The sequence below is a fragment of the Microchirus variegatus genome (genome assembly GCF_963457635.1).
Source record: "Microchirus variegatus genome assembly, chromosome: 19".
Classification (NCBI taxonomy): domain Eukaryota; kingdom Metazoa; phylum Chordata; class Actinopteri; order Pleuronectiformes; family Soleidae; genus Microchirus; species Microchirus variegatus.
The window spans coordinates 2,493,735-2,502,473 of record NC_139820.1 but is presented as its reverse complement, the minus strand read 5'-3'; the positions used below and the strand labels follow the sequence as shown (position 1 = coordinate 2,502,473).

The following is an 8,739-nucleotide window of genomic DNA, read 5'->3' as shown; positions in this document are numbered from 1 at the left end:
TTGACGTTTCCAGCGCTTTATGAGTTTATCGCTGCTGAAAGTTAGCATCCGTGCGTTAGCGCGCATCGTGTCAAGCTAACGCTTGCTAACTAGCTGCCACGCATGAGGAGAGGCTAACGTGAGCTCGTTTACAGACACTGATGAGTCTTTGAAGCTCAAAGTGTGGACTCTTGTCCGTTAGCATCGCTCCAGCTAATCCAGCTAACCGCTAATGACGGGCTTCTCTTACAAGGCCCTGACAGCATCATTAATTAATTAATTCATTCATTCATTCATTCACACTGCGCTGAATTAGATACTCCAATGCTAGATCTTTAAATTGAAAACATAAAATATGTTTTTTAAACGCTTACATCGCGATATTCTGAAGAAATATAAACAACTAAAATGCACAGTCCGAATGCTAACCCTGCAAACACATTCTACGAAAACAGCGAGTCAGACAAGCACCGTGTTCAATCCCGCAAATGTCCACAAGAGGTCTCTCTAGAGTACAACATGTAAAACGTCCTCCGATGTCTGCTAATGCTAATGAAAAAGGCACTAAATACATCTATTATCCGAATTCACAACAAAAAAAACTACGCTAACTACTGTCGCTAAACATGCAACAAAACTACCGACAAAAGTCGCAAAAATTAGCCGTTGGAAAGATCATACGCTAGCACACAAGCAGTTAGCCAACCTGAATCCTCGTGATTTAACCATTCTTTTTGCGACCAGCACAGTCGCCCCCTGGTGGCTATTGAATGAACCAGAAGATTGCGTCTTCTTTCCGTAAAAACAGCATAAACGCAGACAAAGTTCGTCCAACAATCGCAGACGCAGCGACAACACGTCAACATTAGCAGCTGCCGCGACACAGTTAGCCGCCGCGACAGACTCTCTGGCGCTGATGCTAACCTCCGATGGCGACCAAATGTCGGATCCGCCCACTCTAACACTTGCTCGCCTGGCGTCCATGTTTTTTTTGTTTTTTTGCGACATCTCTTAACGGAAAACAACACCTTGAAATCGGAGGCGACGTCACAGCTCCCAGCTCCGACTTCCGAGTTCGGAAATAAATGTAAATAGAACGTAGCATTTTTTTTGTTTTGTTTTGTTTTTTTGTTTTTTTTTTACCCGCCTAAAACACGCCGGTTGTAACGGTTGTTAGCGTCTGCCGGCGCTAACGACAGCTAGCCTCGTATTTTTAAACGTGAGTCCAGTCCTGTAGGGGGCACCACACACACACACACACACACACACACACACACACACACACACACACACGTATCAGCTGTATTTGCAGGTTCTGACCACATTGAGCTGCATCTCCATCATCATGGAGGAGGAGGAGGATGATGATGATGATGATGATGATGGTGATGGTGATGATGATGATGAAGGACCAGTTGACAGTTTTAAAAAAGAAGGCGTGCGCGTGCGTTGTGCGCGTGCACAGGTGAACATATGCAGTGGAGGAACAGATGTGAGAGTGGTTGGGTTTTTTTCTCTCTCCTCTGTTCGCGTTGTGATGATGAAGATGATGAAGATGATGAAGATGAAGATGAGGAGGAGGATGAGGAGGATGAGGAGGAGGCCGCTCTCCTCCTCCTCATCCTCCTCATCTTCATCTCCTCAGATGACGGAGGCCCACACTGATGCTGATGCTGATGCTGATGATGATGATGATGATGATGCTGAAGACACAGAGGAGAAAAGATGAAGAGTGAGGACACTGATGGACACACGGGGACACACGGGGACAGGATGTCCGGTCTTACCGATCTGGACGCTCGGTGAACCGCCCCGCGCCTCGCGCCACAGCAGCGTCAGCAGCACGAGCAGCAGCAGCTTCATGTCGACGGTTGTTCCGACATCAGCCGAACATCGAGCAGCTCATGTTCGTCAGATCCCGGGTTCGGCTCGGAAGCGTCTCGAGCTCTGCGGAGAACGATGCTCTCGCGCGCTCTCTCTCTCTCTCTCTCTCTCTCTCTCTCTCTCTCTGATGCGCGTGACACCACCGCTGCTGATGCCGATGCCCGCGGGGGCGCGCGCCGATCGGGTTTTCCTTCCTTATGAATACCGGAAAGACACGAGCGGGAGCCGGAGACAGCCGAGACCTCAACATGTACTATGACATATATAATATGATTAATATTGGATAATATAACATTATATGAATTATTATTATTTTGAAAACAGACAAACTGGAAATCTCCTTATAATTCCGAAATCTACTTAAAGTTCGAAAAATCTACTTATGATTACGAAATCTACTTAAAATTCTAGAATCTACTTAAAGTTCCAAAATCTACTTAAAGTTCTAAAATCTCCTTAAATTCCAAAGACAGTCACATGTTTATGATCTTGTGACAAAAACATCAAACATTTCTTTCTTTGTGAAGAACAAACTAAAACATGGAAGTTGACAAAAGTTGTCAAAGTAAAAACTAAAGAAGAGGACATTTTATATTTGTGTCCTCTTGTGAGACGGTGGAGACAAAACATGTGAGAGAAAAACAAATAAAAGGACATTTTATATTTGTGTCCTCTTCTTTAGTTTATAAATGTATGTATTGTGAGTATGGGCTGCAGTCAGAATAATGTGCAGATGTCAACATTAAAGACAAACAAAGAAGCAGGAGATGTTAAGGGAATAATGTTTTTATTATTCCATCTGAACTGAAATCAGCAGAAGAATTCATTTGAATATTTCGAGGTCAGTAGAATTCAGGGACAAATTTTCCACGACGTCGTCTTCTGTCCGTCCAATCGTCTGAGTCCAGCTCTGTCTGAGTTAGCATGACGAGCGCTAACGGCAACAGCTGCACAGAAACAAAGAGAAAATAAATCAATCAATAAATCAATAAATACATGAACAGAATATTGAGAAAAATCACAACTTACATTCTGCCGGCGGGACAAGGACCAACAGCTCGAGTTCCACCATAACACGATCTCTGACATGATCCACCATACATTACACAGAATGACGCCTCACTGTCTGCCACTGAGGTGACAACACACACACACACACACACACACACACACACATACACAGTGAGGACAGTAAAGACAGTGAGGACAGTAAAGACAGTGAGGACAGTAAAGACAGTGAGGACAGTAAAGACAGTGAGGACAGTATCATGTCAAAGATGATCAGTCATATATGTGTAAACTTACCGTAGAGCAGCAGCAGAACAGTCAGAGTCAGAATAATCACCTGATAGAGAGACATGGTTGTTTCTCACAATGATGATGAAACACAAGAGTTTGTCCTTTTTTATCTGTCCATCATCAGCCTGAGGTATCAACATGTGACTGCTGATCATCATCAATTCATCATGAATTCATGATTTATTCATCAAGTCATGAGCTGAATGTCTGTTTGAATATGAAAATTACAATATTCTTTTATTTAAACGTTTATTTGTTTTTCTCTCATCGTCTGCACCATCTTACAAGAGGACACAAGAGTCTCTGTAACATCTGTGAAATATACTTAAAGTTCTGAAATATACTTAAAGTTCTGAAATATACTTAAAGTTCTGAAATCTACTTAAAGTTCTGAAATATACTTAAAGTTCTGAAATATACTAAAAGTTCTGAAATCTACTTAAAGTTCTGAAATATACTTAAAGTTTTGAAATATACTTAAAGTTCTGAAATATACTTAAAGTTCTGAAATATACTTAAAGTTCTGAAATATACTTAAAGTTTTGAAATATACTTAAAGTTCTGAAATCTACTTAAAGTTCTGAAATATACTTAAAGTTTTGAAATATACTTAAAGTTTTGAAATATACTTAAAGTTCTGAAATATACTTAAAGTTTTGAAATCTACTTAAAGTTTTGAAATATAAAAGTTCTGAAATATACTTAAAGTTTTGAAATATACTTAAAGTTCTGAAATCTACTTAAAGTTCTGAAATATACTTAAAGTTTTGAAATATACTTAAAGTTCTGAAATCTACTTAAAGTTCTGAAATATACTTAAAGTTCTGAAATATACTTAAAGTTTTGAAATATACTTAAAGTTCTGAAATCTACTTAAAGTTCTGAAATATACTTAAAGTTTTGAAATATACTTAAAGTTTTGAAATATACTTAAAGTTCTGAAATATACTTAAAGTTTTGAAATCTACTTAAAGTTTTGAAATATAAAAGTTCTGAAATATACTTAAAGTTCTGAAATATACTTAAAGTTCAGAAATATACTTAAAGTTCTGAAATATACTTAAAGTTCAGAAATATACTTAAAGTTCAGAAATATACTTAAAGTTCTGAAATAAACTTAAAGTTTTGAAATATACTTAAAGTTCTGAAATATACTTAAAGTTTTGAAATATACTTAAAGTTCTGAAATATACTTAAAGTTTTGAAATATACTTAAAGTTCTGAAATATACTTAAAGTTCTGAAATCTACTTAAAGTTCTGAAATATACTTAAAGTTTTGAAATATACTTAAAGTTCTGAAATATACTTAAAGTTTTGAAATATACTTAAAGTTCTGAAATATACTTAAAGTTTTGAAATATACTTAAAGTTCTGAAATATACTTAAAGTTCTGAAATCTACTTAAAGTTCTGAAATATACTAAAAGTTTTGAAATATACTTAAAGTTCTGAAATCTACTTAAAGTTCTGAAATATACTTAAAGTTTTGAAATATACTTAAAGTTCTGAAATATACTTAAAGTTCTGAAATATACTTAAAGTTCTGAAATATACTTAAAGTTCTGAAATATACTTAAAGTTCTGAAATCTACTTAAAGTTCTGAAATATACTTAAAGTTCTGAAATCTACTTAAAGTTCTGAAATCTACTTAAAGTTCTGAAATATACTTAAAGTTCTGAAATATACTAAAAGTTCTGAAATCTACTTAAAGTTCTGAAATATACTTAAAGTTCAGAAATATACTTAAAGTTCTGAAATATACTTAAAGTTCTGAAATATACTTAAAGTTCTGAAATATACTTAAAGTTTTGAAATATACTTAAAGTTCTGAAATCTACTTAAAGTTCTGAAATATACTTAAAGTTTTGAAATATACTTAAAGTTCTGAAATATACTTAAAGTTTTGAAATATACTTAAAGTTCTGAAATATACTTAAAGTTCTGAAATCTACTTAAAGTTCTGAAATATACTTAAAGTTTTGAAATATACTTAAAGTTCTGAAATATACTTAAAGTTTTGAAATATACTTAAAGTTCTGAAATATACTTAAAGTTTTGAAATATACTTAAAGTTCTGAAATATACTTAAAGTTCTGAAATCTACTTAAAGTTCTGAAATATACTTAAAGTTTTGAAATATACTTAAAGTTCTGAAATCTACTTAAAGTTCTGAAATATACTTAAAGTTTTGAAATATACTTAAAGTTCTGAAATATACTTAAAGTTCTGAAATATACTTAAAGTTCTGAAATATACTTAAAGTTTTGAAATATACTTAAAGTTCTGAAATCTACTTAAAGTTCTGAAATATACTTAAAGTTTTGAAATATACTTAAAGTTCTGAAATATACTTAAAGTTTTGAAATATACTTAAAGTTCTGAAATATACTTATGATTTCAAAATCTACCTAAAATTCTATAATCTACTTATAATTCCAAAATATACTCAGTTTCTAAAATCTCCTTAAATTCCAAAGACAGTCACATGTTTATGATCTTGTGACAAAAACATCAAACATTTCTTTCTTTGTGAAGAACAAACTAAAACATGGAAGTTGACAAAAGTTGTCAAAGTAAAAACTAAAGAAGAGGACATTTTATATTTGTGTCCTCTTGTGAGACGGTGGAGACAAAACATGTGAGAGAAAAACAAATAAAAGGACATTTTCATATTCAGCGTCAGTCTGTGGTTAAAGATCCGTGTTTACAAAGTCATTTATGATTCTGAGAAGTTCAACATTCAAATTCTCTGGCTTTTTCTCACGATTGTGAGAAAGTGTCTCTAACAAGTGTCTCCAACAAGTGTCTCTAACAAGTGTCTCCAACAAGTGTCTCTAACAAGTGTCTCTAACAAGTGTCTCTAACAAGTGTCTCTAACAAGTGTTTCCAACAAGTGTCTCCAACAAGTGTCTCTAACAAGTGTCTCTAACAAGTGTCTCTAACAAGTGTCTCTATAAGTGTCTCTAACAAGTGTCTCTAACAAGTGTCTCCAACAAGTGTCTCCAACAAGTGTCTCCAACAAGTGTCTCCAACAAGTGTCTCTAACAAGTGTCTCTATAAGTGTCTCCAACAAGTGTCTCCAACAAGTGTCTCCAACAAGTGTCTCTAACAAGTGTCTCCAACAAGTGTCTCCAACAAGTGTCTCTAACAAGTGTCTCTAACAAGTGTCTCTAACAAGTGTCTCTAACAAGTGTCTCCAACAAGTGTCTCTATAAGTGTCTCTAACAAGTGTCTCCAACAAGTGTCTCTAACAAGTGTCTCCAACAAGTGTCTCTAACAAGTGTCTCCAACAAGTGTCTCTAACAAGTGTCTCTAACAAGTGTCTCTATAAGTGTCTCTAACAAGTGTCTCCAACAAGTGTCTCCAACAAGTGTCTCCAACAAGTGTCTCTAACAAGTGTCTCTATAAGTGTCTCTAACAAGTGTCTCCAACAGGTGTCTCCAACAAGTGTCTCCAACAAGTGTCTCTAACAAGTGTCTCCAACAAGTGTCTCTAACAAGTGTCTCCAACAAGTGTCTCTAACAAGTGTCTCCAACAGGTGTCTCTAACAAGTGTCTCCAACAAGTGTCTCTAACAAGTGTCTCCAACAAGTGTCTCTAACAAGTGTCTCTAACAAGTGTCTCCAACAAGTGTCTCCAACAAGTGTCTCCAACAAGTGTCTCTAACAAGTGTCTCTAACAAGTGTCTCCAACAAGTGTCTCTAACAAGTGTCTCCAACAAGTGTCTCTAACAAGTGTCTCCAACAAGTGTCTCCAACAAGTGTCTCCAACAAGTGTCTCCAACAAGTGTCTCTAACAAATGTCTCTATAAGTGTAAGTATAGTATATTTAAGTATATTTCAGAACTTTAAGTATATTTCTGAACTTTAAGTATATTTCAGAACTTTAAGTATATTTCAGAACTTTAAGTATATTTCTGAACTTTAAGTATATTTCAGAACTTTAAGTATATTTCAGAACTTTAAGTATATTTCTGAACTTTAAGTATATTTCTGAACTTTAAGTATATTTCAGAACTTTAAGTATATTTCAAAACTTTAAGTAGATTTCAAAACTTTAAGTATATTTCAGAACTTTAAGTATATTTCAAAACTTTAAGTATATTTCAAAACTTTAAGTATATTTCAGAACTTTAAGTATATTTCAGAACTTTAAGTATATTTCAGAACTTTAAGTATATTTCAGAACTTTAAGTATATTTCAGAACTTTAAGTATATTTCAGAACTTTAAGTATATTTCAGAACTTTTATATTTCAAAACTTTAAGTATATTTCAGAACTTTAAGTATATTTCAAAACTTTAAGTATATTTCAGAACTTTAAGTATATTTCAAAACTTTAAGTATATTTCAGAACTTTAAGTATATTTCAGAACTTTAAGTATATTTCAGAACTTTAAGTATATTCCAAAACTTAAAGTATATTTCAGAACTTTAAGTATATTTCAGAACTTTAAGTATATTTCAGAACTTTAAGTATATTTCAGAACTTTAAGTAGATTTCAGAACTTTAAGTATATTTCACAGATGTTACAGAGACTCTTGTGTCCTCTTGTAAGATGGTGCAGACGATGAGAGAAAAACAAATAAACGTTTAAATAAAAGAATATTTGAATTTTCATATTCAAACAGACATTCAGCTCGACTTGATGAATAAATCATGAATTCATGATGAATTGATGATGATCAGCAGTCACATGTTGATACCTCAGGCTGATGATGGACAGATAAAAAAGGACAAACTCTTGTGTTTCATCATCATTGTGAGAAACAACCATGTCTCTCTATCAGGTGATTATTCTGACTCTGACTGTTCTGCTGCTGCTCTACGGTAAGTTTACACATATATGACTGATCATCTTTGACATGATACTGTCCTCACTGTCTTTACTGTCCTCACTGTCTTTACTGTCCTCACTGTCTTTACTGTCCTCACTGTCTTTACTGTCCTCACTGTCTTTACTGTCCTCACTGTGTATGTGTGTGTGTGTGTGTGTGTGTGTGTGTGTGTTGTCACCTCAGTGGCAGACAGTGAGGCGTCATTCTGTGTAATGTATGGTGGATCATGTCAGAGATCGTGTTATGGTGGAACTCGAGCTGTTGGTCCTTGTCCCGCCGGCAGAATGTAAGTTGTGATTTTTCTCAATATTCTGTTCATGTATTTATTGATTTATTGATTGATTTATTTTCTCTTTGTTTCTGTGCAGCTGTTGCCGTTAGCGCTCGTCATGCTAACTCAGACAGAGCTGGACTCAGACGATTGGACGGACAGAAGACGACGTCGTGGAAAATTTGTCCCTGAATTCTACTGACCTCGAAATATTCAAATGAATTCTTCTGCTGATTTCAGTTCAGATGGAATAATAAAAACATTATTCCCTTAACATCTCCTGCTTCTTTGTTTGTCTTTAATGTTGACATCTGCACATTATTCTGACTGCAGCCCATACTCACAATACATACTGTATATATATACTGTGAGTATACTGTGTTACAACATGTGTGTGTACACACACATGTTGTAACACAGTAGTTTATAATTCCAAACTATGTTTATAGTAGATAATACATTTTATTT

The 8,739-nt window shown here is 34.7% G+C and overlaps 2 long non-coding RNA genes across 2 annotated transcripts; one reads left to right on the top strand and one right to left on the bottom strand.

The window, feature by feature from the left end:
• Nucleotides 1-2,674: 2,674 nt before the first annotated feature.
• On the bottom strand, nucleotides 2,675-3,232 carry LOC310940769. Its single transcript, XR_014593079.1, has 3 exons — nucleotides 3,169-3,232; nucleotides 2,893-2,995; nucleotides 2,675-2,810 (listed from the first exon to the last, which is right to left on the bottom strand). It is a non-coding gene; the product is annotated as an uncharacterized lncRNA (long non-coding RNA).
• A 4,696-nt stretch (nucleotides 3,233-7,928) lies between these two features.
• On the top strand, nucleotides 7,929-8,504 carry LOC310940721. Its single transcript, XR_014593075.1, has 3 exons — nucleotides 7,929-7,992; nucleotides 8,184-8,286; nucleotides 8,369-8,504. It is a non-coding gene; the product is annotated as an uncharacterized lncRNA (long non-coding RNA).
• The last annotated feature ends 235 nt before the right edge of the window (nucleotides 8,505-8,739 follow it).